This window comes from Alligator sinensis, unplaced genomic scaffold (assembly GCF_000455745.1).
Source record: "Alligator sinensis unplaced genomic scaffold, ASM45574v1 scaffold119_2, whole genome shotgun sequence".
NCBI classification, from domain to species: domain Eukaryota; kingdom Metazoa; phylum Chordata; order Crocodylia; family Alligatoridae; genus Alligator; species Alligator sinensis.
This window is the reverse complement of record NW_005842242.1, coordinates 710,073-724,153: the sequence shown is the minus strand read 5'-3', so window position 1 is coordinate 724,153 and position 14,081 is coordinate 710,073.

The window sequence follows — 14,081 nt, the reverse complement described above, 5'->3', positions numbered from 1 at the left end:
TTGCTGTGATTGGATCAGCTCCCACTGCCATGGTGTTTTCCAGCTTCTTAGTTGCAACCTTCTGATACCTATTCTGGACTGGTGTTCATGTCAAATCATTTGGGTTTGTAAAGTGAATCAAACTCTGGTGTTGAGGTGAGGCTTAGTATTCAGGAGTTTTTTCTTCTCACACTGAGATGCTAGCTTGCTTGGTTTATCCAATTTTGTGCTCTGCTTCTGTTGACATCCAGCTGTAAATACTGCAGTTTGAACTGTATCATCTCTGAGCACTCCCTGTTCCCTTAATTTCCAGTCTGTTACATTGTCCCACGCCTTCTTCAGCTGACACTGTCCTCGGTCCAGACTGGAATTTCTCACAGTACTCTTCCAGATTCAGTTTGCTGCCGTTGATTTTCTTTGCCAGTTTCTGTTTAAAGTCATTCTTAGTTTTCTTTTTTTGTTTGGTAATGCAAACATTTGTGGTCACTGCTGACATCTGCTGCTCAGTATGCCGTGCATCTTGGACCGGGGATCTGAATTTTGAGTTCTAGCCAAGGTTCTTGACTACAGTATTTTTTTTGGATAATAAAATCGTCAGGGATTGCATTGAAACTTGTTCCACTGAACGTATTATTAGTGCAGTTAGTTAGAACATATCCATGAGTGCAAAGAAAAAAAGTATATTAAATGATGCGATTGCAATAACAGGGACCTCGTGGGATAGTTCTCATGACTGGAGCACTGTCATGGATGGGTACAAACTGTTCAGGAAGGACAGGCAGGGGAGAAGAGGAGGAGATGCACTTTATGTAAAAGAGCCAGACGATTGCTCAGAGCCCGAATATGAAGAACAGGATAGGGACTTTTTAGAAAAGTTGGACGTGTAGAAGTCCATGGGGCCAGTGGGATGCACCTAAGGGTGCTAAGGGAGTTGACTGATGTGACTGCAGAGCCGTTGGCCATCATCTTTGAAAACTCATGGCAATCAAGAGGGGTCCCAGATGATTCCTTGATTTTAGCAAGGCTTTTGATACGGTCTCCCACAACATTCTCACAGGCAAGCTCAGGAAGGACGGGCTAGATGAATGGGCTGTAAGGTGGATAGAAAACTGGCTGGAGCATCGGGGTCAGAGAGTAGTAATCAATGGCTCAATGTCTAGCTGGCAGCCGGTATGAAGTGGAGAGCCCCAGGGGTCGGTCCTGGGGCCAGTTTTGTTCAATGTCTTCATCAACAACCTGGAAGATGGCATAGAGTGCATCCTCAGCAAGTCTGCAGATGACAGGTACTAAATTGAATGTGCAGTAACCTGTGCTACTGCGCAGTAGCACTGGCACACTCTTTTTTTTTTTTTGGTGATGCTAATGTGCAGTAGACTAATTCTACTGCGCATTAGCACAGCTTTTGCCGTGACACACTAATGCGCAGAATTCATCTACTGTGCATTTAATGTCTCCTGTAGACGCACCCACCGAGTCTGATTTTCATTCGGACCTCTCCACAGCTTATATCTGTGGAGAACTAACTTTATACATTTACATGTTGGTGAATCAGTAGTTGCCTGAGGACCTGAAAAGCTAAAACGTCTGTGCACAGAAGGATTTACTTTTTGTATTTATTTACTTACTTACCTCTTAAATATTTTTATTATAAGACCATTAAAAACAAAAGATGAAAGGACAAAAGTGTATGACTTCACCAAGGCCCAGGCCTGAAACGCTTATCAATAAGTGACCATTATCATCAGATATTGAAACCCTTCTTCCCCCCAACCTTTCATGGACACACACATTTATGACTAGCTGTTCATCTTCTACTGTTCTCTCTGTGGCCCAGCGCGACACAAACTGTTGTGTTGTGAAGTGAAGTGTCCAAACTCAAAGGAGACACACACCTGGACCAGCGACTGGAAGAGGTTATTAAATCTGCATGCACAACGCCTATTTGGACAAATAGATTTTGCACATAAAATCTATAACTGGCATTGCCTGCAAGTAAGTGCTCAGATCAGCCCCTTCAGCTAGGTACTGAAGCACGTGCTTAACTTTAGAGAACAAGAATAGCCCCATTGGAGTCAATGAGACTGCTCAAGTGCCTAAGTTATATGTGCCTAAGCACTTTGCTGCGTCAAAGCCTCTAAGTACATGGATGTTAAGCTGTTGAAAAAGTGGGCACAAGTACAGGCATACATAGCTGAAAACATGGCTTAGTGCCCTTTTCTTTTTCTTGACCTTCTAGTGCTAACGTTCACTTATAATCTTTTATAGTGCTGGGTACTGATCAATTAAAAGGTTGAGAACTGTGTGCTACTAGACCTTCTACTCAAGGACAAAAAAGGCCCTCTTTGGTCAGTCATTTAACAGTTTATCTTCAGAAATGCATTAAGAAGTTTTAAATTGAGAGGTAGGCAGCCATTATGGAGGATCTCTTTACAAAGAATGGCAGCTGTGGCTGCTCACTTTTGATATCGTCAGCGCTAACATTTCAAAGGAAAAAAAATTCCCCTTCTATTTCAAGCCCATCCAAGCAAGCTTCCTGTCAATTTCTTAGCTCTTAGATGACCTCTGATCATCCTCGGCAAATGTTCTGCGATAGACAAAACATCCTGAAGCAGCGAAGTCTATAAGGATATGAAAACTCCTTCACATTTCCAAAGGAGGTTTCACTCCCTCTTGCATTGTAGCTTCCTGTCCTTCCTGGGGCTCTAGAGAATGGTTGAAAAGCTATTGCACTCTTTTACAACAAATTCATTTTTTATCAGCCCAATTATCACTCTCTTCCAGCAACAAGAGGGTAGGCTCAAGAAACCCAAAGGCGGTTAGGTGCCATTTAAGAACAAAGCCAGGAATCAGCTCTGGGTAATTCTCATGAGAAATTACATCCCACTGCCTTTTCCCTGGCATCTGATAATGTGAAATGGCTTTCACAGAGCTGTCAGAGAAAGAAAAAAGCAGCTTAGTTCATCCTTGTCCCCTTCTTCTGGCAACAGCAAAGTTTTTCCTAAAGTATGTACATTCAAAAGGAAATCCTAGTGCTACCTAGGTTAATGGCTGCATTTAAATGTCCCAGACCATGGGAATCGCATCACTTTCTCCTTACAGAGTCAAATTCGTTCCGGTACTAAGTACTTCCCAAAATGTAGTTTAATTTTCTTTTCATCCCATTTTTCCCCACTATGCCACCTTGTACAGACCACATACAAATCGGTAACGGTGTTCTTCAACATCTTATTTCTTCAACTTTCCTCCACATTTATTCAAAGTCTGGAAGCACAGAGGACCAGATCAAACACCTGTTTCACCTTCAACCCTTTTAGCAATGGTAGCAGAAGGCAGCACAGTCTCATGGCATTATATTCTCAGATGACTCCCATCAATGTAGCATCTGAGTGTCCTAAGAACATTATACTCACGACTGCCCTGGGAAAAGGGAAATGTCCTTTTCCCCTCTGAAGAAGCACAGGCCAAGCAGCCCAGCAGAGCTCATAGAAAGATGGAGAACTAAGGCACAAGAGATTATAAAGGCAGGTCAACCAGGCAATTGGAGGTTTCATTGAAGCAGGTAAGCATACCCCTACTAACTCACACAGATACCATTAGCAGCAAAAAGACTACAGGAAGCTTACCGAGCACAACTCCTCCGACTACTAGTTTGTGAAGTTTGTTATTGGTATCAGTGTTAGGTTGATCATGCTGGTATTCTTGCCTTTGCTGCTCTCCGCTTTCAATTGCATCATAGGTACAGACCTAACTGCTCGAAACTACAAGTCTGGAGGTATATTCTGGCCTCCACCTACTGAGTCATTCATAGTTGATAGGCCAGAGATTCAAAATAGATCGTGTGGTTCTCTGACCTCCGCTTCACTCTCTCGGCTTGGCTCCCCTTAGCGGGGCTTGCATATCTCTGGGCTTTGCTGCATTCCTTCCCCTCCTTCGTTGAAGGGAAAAAAGAAAATCAATGGTGGCATCTCCGGATATCTGCCCGTGTTGTTACATTTTTGCAGATTTGTGACCTTTCCTCACCCTTATCAAGACAGCTGGCATCTTGCTGTATGAATGCAACCCGAGAGTTTAAAGTGTCGCGTGCCCCGGAAGCCACTCTCAAGATTTGTGTGGGAGGTACTGGGGGTTTAGGATCACAGGCCAATGGGTTTAGGAGATTGGAAACACACAGGTGAATACATTAGGATACATACACTTGAGATAAATATAACGGGCTAATAGGCATTGAGGTACGTACCCTTAGATAGCAGGCAGCAAATAGTTGCCCAGTGGTAAAAATCTTTCAGCAGCAGATAGCAAAATAACAAGTAGGGACTCTAACCATGCAGTATTTACATTAAAGGATTTTTTTCTCAACTCTAACAGGCTCTCAAATCAGCCTCTGATCCCCGCACCCAGTTACCATGCACCCAGCACTATGCCTGAGCCCCGACTGCTGCACGCATGGGCTCCCCACTCAAGCCCTGCTGCTTTGGCTCACTGCATCATCCCCGTTACAGCTCTCAGATCCTCCTGCATGTCTTGCCAACTGCAGGTAACAGGAATAGTGCCACTGCAGTGCCTGTCTCTGCTGCTCAGTTCACCAGCTGCAGCCATGCAGGATCAGTTCTGCAGCAGCCGGTGCCTCTGCCACATGACTTGCCAACTGCAGCCCGCTGCTCCCATGCTCTCTCTCCCCCGACCATTGATGCACACCTGCAAACCCCAGTTACCCCCTGGCTTCCTTCCCCTTTCCCCAGCAGCCTGCTAGGAAATGGAGACTGGCTGCCATTGCAGTTCATTACAAAAGAACTGCATAGTGAATTGACAGAGGGTTTCACCATGCCACTGTGTACCATATCAAGCCAACCCAAGCTCTGACAGAAGATACCACAGGATGTCAGTGGTATTGGGAGAAATCAAAACAGGTTTAATGTATAGAAAGACCAGAACTCATCATTCTTCTTTGGACCATTATTCTTCTTTGCAAAGCTCCCCCCCATCAGCATCCATCCCTATATGATCAGCCATAACAAAACAGAAATGATCTGATACCTCTTAGGCTGCCTTTCACTTGAAAGGCAAGTCATCTGGTTATTAGCTAGGGGGTAAGTAAAATGACGTAGCTTATTAACGGATCTTGATCTTACCTTGTGTATATTCAATGACTGACTTCATTATTTTAATTAAATCTGTGTAATACGCAGGACTGCACCTGAAACAAAATTCAATTTCAAAAACATAAGCTGGAAGCAAGGAGATCACCTTGAGGAAGCAAAAGCAGCTGCCAACAAACTACAAAACTCTAAGGTGCCAGCTATAGATAGAGAAACTGCAGATGTGCTCAAAGCAAGTGGCAGAGGGAATTTGAAAATGCTGCTTTAACTCCAGAATCCACTCCCGAAGAATGGGGGGAAAAAGAAGCATCCTAAAACTACCTAAGAAAAAGGATTTAAGCAAGTGTTAACCTGGTGCAAAATCACCCTGCTATCAGTCCTAGGTAAGCTTTTTGATACGATTATTATTATAGAATCTGCAACACCTTCAAAAGTGTATTTTAAGGTGAACGAAAGTTGATTTTCATCCTGCCTGGTCTTGTATCAATCATATCTTCAGGCTAGAGTATACCATTTAACCAAGCAACCAAACTTGTTTGAAATGTCTTTAACGCTAAGAAAACTTTGACAAGCACCAACCAAGGATCTGTTGTAGCAGATCCTGGAAATCAATGGAGTCCCATGTAAAATTATTCAAATCTTCCAGCATCTTTATCACAACAGCAGATGTGTTGTGGTCGCCAATCAGGAATGTACAAACCAGCTTTATGTTATTCTGGCATGAGATAAGAGTGTGTTCTCTCCCTTTTTTTGTTTGGTGTCACTATTGACTCTGCTATGTGAAAGACGTTTGGAAACTGGAATTCAATGAATATGCCAAGTTCCTTTTTGAGCCGTATTTTCTTGATGTAATCTTCCTGATGAACGCACCGCTGAGCAAAATACAGCAGAAGACCAATACCCTAGTTAAAACTGCTAAACAACTAGGTCTTCCACTCAACAAGTCAAAACACTAAGTTACGAACAAGCAAGGATAACTCTGTTGCTAGAAGGAATGGAAATAAAATTCAATGCTTCGAGGAGGCAGAGTGAGAGTTTTTACTTTCCCAGGCAGCACCTCTGAAAAATCTAGGGATGGTTTAATTTATTGTTAAAAATTATCTATTTATAATTTTAAACTTTTCTCAGTAAGGCAAACGCTGCTTTTCGGCCGCTTGCCCCAGTTCTGAAATCCAGCTACGTACTACACACACGCCTGTACAGACTGTAGTCATGGAAGACCAACACATCTACGCGAGGGGAATTAAACAAGTTCCAGCGTGGATGCCTGTGCCAAATATTGGGCGTAAAGCCATCAGATACAATAAAGAACGTTGAGATCTTAGAGCCACCAACAGCTGCACAGAGTACAGACGAGAAGGTGAATTTAATTTGGTCCTAAGCCTGCCAGACAACAGGCTCCTTTCTTAGTCCAGTTTTTGTCAGGCCAAGCAAGGGAGAAGATCCATCTAGAGGATTAAGGTCTAAAGCAACAACCTTACAGGTGATCATCCTGAACTAGTTAAACCTGGGACAGTGTCGATTGGTGAAATACCTTATGCACCTGATGGTCCAAGAAGTGGATTGACTATAACATGTCACCCATTTATCCTTTACTGCTGTTGATTTAAAGAGCATCTTCTTCTGTATTTTTACTAGAAGTACAAACCCCTGCTAGACTCCTTCAATCTGATTCCACCTCTGCCAATGAGAATAAGTAGATCTTTGGTTAAATAATACTTTTTTGTAGGAAATATGTTGGCTGTGAATAACATTAAAGTTCACGTTTACAGCTTGCTGATTTAATTGATGTATTTTGTACAACTGCTGATTCACGTCCATATTGATTTTTGCGGCATTTTGTGTATGCTGAATGTTAAAGAGTCATTTAATTAGGCATCCTTATTCTATATACTGGACATCTAAGCCTACGGTATCACTTGGTAAAAGAATTATGATCCTATAGATCCCCCATTCCCTCAATGGGCAGCTTTATGTGCCTCCAAAGCATAGCCCAAAGTTGTCATAAGTGCTTTTATGGTTGAAGGTTGGAGCCTGAGTAAAGGCCACTCCATCCTGCAACTGGATTCCTTCATCTATTTTTCCTGTTCATCTCTAACATAGAAAAATAGGGTTAGAAGGGACCTCAGGAGGTCCCCAATTTCAACCCCTTGCTCAAGGAAGGTTCGTGTTTATCTAACCAGTACTTAAAGCTCTGATTTTAACAGGAGATATTCACTTAAGACATACAGATTCCACGAGGTTTTACATGTGTGTAAGATAGGTAGAAAAAAATTGCTAAGCTCAGTGGGGAGAGGCCATTCTTATCACGTGTATATCTGCATCTGCATACACTTTGAACAGAAAGGATCTTGGAAGAGTCCTTCATAACTGTGAATGAACTGTGTCGTGACCTGTTTTGCAAATGCTTTGAATAACACTTACCTTTTAACTTGCATTTCAGCTTTTTTAACAAATTGTGCTGCAGCCACAGGTTGCTCACAGGCAACGCTTACTGGCCTCAATAAGTACAGCACACATGCATCTCCATAGGCAGGTTCAAGTCCTATAGTTTGTTTTAACTTAGCCACAGAACAAAGCTCCAAAACGCGTTTAAAAAATACTTGATTAACCAACCATCTGTCTTGATCCATCAAGCTAAAAGCAGTTACTCCAGCCTAGTGGACATTTTTACTTTCTTCTTTTTCTCTCAACAGCTTTGAACACAGATGCAGCCTTGCCATAATTAAACTCAGCACAGCAGCTCTGAGGCAGATTAAACCTGGAGAGCTTGTCAGGAATGTCAGATGGCATACCAGTTCTGCGTCTCGTCTCCATTTGGGGGTTGGATGCAAAGAAGCTCTGCTTTAATCTTAACTGGGACTGAATTAACCCACAAAAGCCATGTTGGCACTGTACGTAGGCTCTCAAGTACAGGCACGTTTTAAGGAATCTGGTTAGCCCAAAGTTGCAAAACAAAGTCATACGTTTTACACCTTACTCTGTGCAAAATGTTTAGGTGGCCCTGCTACCTTTGCTGCATAAACGCTGTAGGAAGCATCAGTTCTTAATGCTAGTTGCAGCCCACAACCTCAGTCCTTTACATGGGGAAAGTCTGTCGGGAATTTCCTTCTCCATAATTAGGCCAATTCTTAGGCTCCATGCTGGACCTGCAAACAAGGCCGTCTCATTTTTAGGTGTGGGATTCAGGGCTACTTATTACACAAGAGTATCAGTTCTGGTGGAAATAAATGTCTCTTGGAAACTGGACAGAGACTACCTAAGTCATTTCATGTAGGCAAGTAGAGACTTTCACTCATTGCTGCTGACCTTGATTCTTGCTGGTCACCTAAAAGCCTTTTAGCTCATTATCACTTCCCTGAACCACTGAATCACCCTGGAGGTTATACTGCAAACTCTCTGCTCCAAGTGCAGGAGATAAATCCTAAAGAGACAGAACTAGTTGGCATGTTTCTAATAACTATTCCAGAAAGTCACCAATGGTTTTAGGAGGGAAACAAAACTCTCTACTTTCACACGTGTATATCCTGTTAGCTTCAGCGGAGGCAGCATAGACATCCAGGAGCAGAGCTTCCCTCTTGGTTTCTGCCACTGAGATGAGATGATAGCTATCCACATTTTCCTTTCTGCTCAGAGCACATAATAAAATTAACCCCCCACCCCTCCAAAACAGCCTACCTGTAATTGTTAAGGTTCTCAAATAGTTTATCATAAAACATTTGGGGTTTTTAGGGTTTTCTAAGTCAGCGGCTAAACTTTTTTTCTGGGCTAAAATTTATGATCCAAAACTTCAGCCTAAAGAGCAATTTTCCATTTAAATTGAGTTTCCATTTGATTTAAGATGGAATGATAAAATAGAATTTGATTTTACTTATAAAAATGGGAACCTATTTAAATATGCATACGTTTCTTTTGTTCATTTACCAGTGTTGCGTCATTAGATTGAGTTACAAAAAAGAGCTGATATCTATTAGTGTAAGATATCAGTTGGAAATCAAGCACAATATAAAATATACAGGAAAAATAAATTATTGTGGTGGGAGATCACTGGGCACAGAGACAAGTTAGGGAGAGGTAAGCTGGGTTTTGAACTTGCAGCACATCAGGTACTTTGTGGTAGCTGCCTGTACACGCTCGTACTCACTTTCATTGAGGGCTAAATGGACGGAGCTCCCCATGGTGTAATAGCATGGATACGCGCAGCTTCCTCAGAACAGATGATGTGTTAGAAATCTGCCTTATCTTATCTTCCAGCAACTTGTCTGCATGCCCAGACCCTTAGTCTTCACTGTTTGCATCTAAATAACAAGGATCCTTTACAATCGTAATGAATTAACGTTCACAGCCTCTCTCAAACAAAAAGTTGCAGTTACTGCCCAACCATAGAGAGGAGCAAACTGAAGCACAAAGCGGTTATCTGATTGACTCAAAGTTATACAGCAAACACAGGAACAAAACTCAGGATTCCCATCTCTCAGTCCTGCCTGCTACGTTATCACCATACTGCCTCCCACTAATCCCATGACATAAAACGATGCACGACTTGCACTGCCGTACCACCAAGGACACTGATTCTCAGCCAGGGTGCCAGGGCAGCCAAAGGTACCACGATTGTTAAGGTTCTCAAATAGTTTATCATAAAACATACTGGGTTTTCAGGGTTTTCTGCTGACTTTGAAGGCTGCCGCAGGAGGAGATAAAAAGATAAGGGCAGGCTTGGGCTCTCCCTGCCTGGCCCCTCCGCACTGTAATAAATAGATCCGTTTTGAAAGGGCTGCTGTTCAATTCACAGCTATGGAGGAGCACCTTGAGTCCCACAAAGGGACAAAGATTGAGAACCACTGACTTAGGAGCTCTAGTCCTAGGCCAGGACCACATAGAGCTTGCAAGCTAAGCATGAAACAGGAGACACCAAATGGATATGGGTATAGAGTACAAGGAGACAATACAGTTCAGTGTGCTAAGCTAAGCCTCCATGCACTAGCAGCCTAAACACCGAAGTTTTTGGGAGGCATTATAGCAAAGGAAAACGTTAAAAAAGGATTTGCAGAAGGCCAACCAAGTGGCTTGGCAGGTCTTTCTAAAAAGCTCCTCAGGAGACACCCGAAAGATGCTTGCTTGACAGTTTAACGGTGGGCCATGCTTCATCGCACACCTGGCAGGGCTGGCCTGCTTCTCCGAGCAGTTTTTCTGCAGCCGGAGCTTTCATTCTATATGGAAATACAATTAACTCTTCTGTTTATTTTCACACTTGCTTCACTTGCCTTACTTATTGTTTGCTCTCTCAGACTCAAGAGTCTCAGGTTCGGCACTGCTAACCTCAAGTGTTAAAGTAAATCAAAAGTCAGGCCAAGAAAGTGTGAGATGGGTTCAAGCACCATGAAATTTTAAACCTACTATAGGCTCTTTTTACTACTAAGACTTTGGGCTTCGCATTTCCAAGGTTTTCTCCACAACCAGGCGAGCTAGCGGTCTATAGCAGCGGTTCTTGGTCATTTTAGTCTCAGGGCTTCCCTCCAAAGCTTTTCTAAATTGAGCAGCAACCCATTTTAAAAAAAGAATAATTTGATGAGTGAAGGAAATAGCCCATATCTTTGCTTTCTCTCATTTTTTGACGATGGAAAAATAGCAGAGCAATTCTTCTGTTGCAAAGAGCTCAGAAACATAACAGACATATTATGTGTTTAAAACTACAGATTCCTATTTGAAAGCTCTGAGTGGTAAATCATGCACAGGTGTTTCTATGCATAAAAATGCAAATATTACACGGCACCTTTAACAGGATCTCATGGCACGGTGGGTGAGGATCACTGCTCTATGCAAACACCATGGCAACTGGAAAGAGGTCATGATCTGCAGAGTAGTCAGTGCTGAGCACTGCACCTAGAGTGGGTGTCAGGCCTGTGGAAAGGGGCTAAATAAAGGAGAGCCCATGTATCTGGGGCTGACTGGAAAAGAAGCATAGCCGAACTGATTTTGGTGGAGGAATGAAGTTTGCTTAGAGTCAGGAACTGCATAAGATCGAGAGAGGTCAGAATATCCTTTAGGGGAAAGCAGGCTTCACACTGGCTCATTTGGGTTTATCCAGGACCTAATGAGTATTATTAGGTCAGATAACAGCAGGCAGTGCCCTGCAGAAAAAGAGCAAAATGCAAGTTATGAATGTTTCTGAGGAGGAGGTGGAAGGGCTGAGCCATAAATTTGCAGAGTAGGTGGGAAGTGACATCAGGGAAAGTGACAGCACAGCTGCGGCATCCTGCCCCGCAGTGAGGAGGCAGACGGGGCACTGACCTGAAAATAGCTAGATTTTTTTTTTTTAAATAAATGATGAAGTTCTCAATCATGTCACTAAGAGCTGGGCTGTTAAGAAAACCAGCAAGTTGCATGAGCTGAGAAGTAGCCGTGGGGAATTTTATAAATGCATCTGCTGCCTTCTTTTCAATTCAGTCTTTCAGTACAAGTAAAGCTCCTTTTTCCTAAAGCTCCTGAGAACACAAGGGTTTTTTTCATACAATCAGTGGGACCTGCAATCATCTAGGAGGAGACTGAAAAGCATCACTGCTAAATGAGACCCATTGCTATACTGCAAAACGCTAGGAATAACTAGGAATAATGGGTACAAACTAGTGGAGAGTGGATTCAGGTTAGACATTAGGAAGAAATGTTTCAGTTAGGGTGGCCAGAATCTGGAACGGGCTGCCAAGAGAGGTGGTGCTATCACCTAACTTGGAGGTCTTCAAGAGGAGGCTAGATAGGCACCTGGCTGGGGTTGTCTAACCTCAGGCCCCTTTTCTGTCTGGGGCAGGGGGTCGGACACGATGATCCTTGGGGTCCCTTCCGACTCGACAATCTATGAATGCATTACTTGAAAAACAATTAAATAAATAAGAAAGGTCTCATCCGCACCAGGACTGAAATCACATGTACGATACGTAGGTTAGCAGATGCCCGGTACTATTAGAAGTGATGACTACTATTGTGAAAACTGCAGAAGAAATCACCTGGAAGGGAGTTCACATCTGAGTTCAGTTATAAGGTCAACAAGAGAAATCTTTGAACATAACGATTCGAAATGTGTAGAATTCAAGACACTTTGCAAATGAAGGATAACGAGACAGGCAGAAGGATTCAGCTGCTTCACACGTGGTATAAGGTGGCACAAGAGGGAATAGCGCAAGGCCTTAGCCATAAGCACTGCATTGTGCACGTCCGACACCAGTAGAGCAGGAACGGCAGAAAGGAATTCCTCTGCTCTATGAGACAGGACGTGCGTGGTCATTACAGCAACAACTTGGACCGTGATGTGACTCTATTAATACACAAGCAATGGCTTAAAATATAACGGATAGGTTTTTTCTTTTTAACTCTCCAACTTGGAAGTTTCCAATTTAGAAAAGGGAAGAGGACATAAAACCCCACAGCCTGGACAACTCCGTTACCAGAAGTTACAGGTCTCTCAAACAGCTTATAAAACAACATTCCTATCCATGCAGTCGTCCATAATTTGAGAAAAATGTCTAAGGTCCAACTTGTCCTTAAACGTGTTGGATGAAATTAGATGCAGTCTTGCAACTCCTACACATTGGTATAACAGATGATTTGTTAAACTGCTGCATGTCCTGGAACAATCCCAGTGTTTCATTTGGCGCATATCCTGCTTTGATGGCCTGGTAACTCTGTAAAAGATGAAGAAAGCAAAAAAATGCTTTAAATACAGATTTCGTCATTGTGGTTTTACCATGCAAACCAGACCAAAACACTCGTTACTACAGATCATAAACTCAAAGTCCAGATATTAACTGACACAAATACTGAATTGTTAGGCTAAATAAACTATAGCAATAGCCAGATGCTGAGGGCTCCAAGAGAGACTTAGCACTCTCAATTACTGTTGAACCAGATGAAAAATGAAGATATATAAAAATTCTCAGTATTTAGCAAGTATTTCCATGTTTTCTAGAACTGCAAAATTTATACTGCATTACATAATTTATAGATGTCTGCAAAAGTCAGCCCTGTTGCCTGTTAATAAGAAACACTAAATAAAAGAACAGAAACGTATTACTTATGGAGAGGGGATAAAACTCTGCTCTATGCCATTCAGAACTTATCTTACCATTCAAGGACAAAGCAAACTGTCCAAATAAGTTTTAAACAGAAGATAAAAGCTAGTTACTATGTTCCTAGAGTAACACTGCCTATTTCAGTGGCTCTCCACACTTGAAAATCAGATTATTTTTTTACCTCTAAAATGAATTTGGAATTTTCTGTTTTAAAATGAACCTCAGTTTCAAAGCCAAGTTAAAATCAGGGCTGTAACAACATGATTTGGGTTGGTCTGAAAGAGTTTTGGTTTGAAATCAGTCCACAGTGAAAGGTCTATGAACCTTCGGACAAACTCAGAACTTCATTATGAAAGGTCCTAACACCTTCATAATCAAGCTCCAACAAACAGCAGGGCTGTGCTGAGCGCTGTTATTGGAAATATGTGAGGTTAATTAAAATATCTCTTACAGAAGTCATTTTAATTAAATACATTTGAAGCAACAACTCCTGACATCCTCTCCCCTTGAACAAGAAGGTAGCTTCCATAAGACGGCTTCTTTGATTTTACAATTTGAAAGGAAACCAAAAAAAAAAGGGGGACGTTTTAGAGATATGCATTAATTTAAGAAATTTTCCTCTTTGGCTTACATCTTCTGTCTCTACTCTTACTCTTCCCCATCTACAAAAATATCTTGAAGAAGGGGCGGGTGAAAGGTATACGTGAGCTAAAAATTTGCTTGGCTTGTTTGAGTGCTTTCTTCTTGACTTCATGAAGACCTGTAAATAGGAACTAATGTTTTAAACCTCAGTTTTGTATCATGGCTATGGGGTCTCTAGAACAGTGGTCAGAAATGTTTTTAGACTGTGGACCGGAGTAGCCCAGTTTGGGTCAGAGGTAGAAAGGTGCTAGGACCCCGCTGCTACTGCCGTGACAGGACGAAAGTGCCCATCACCGCAGGC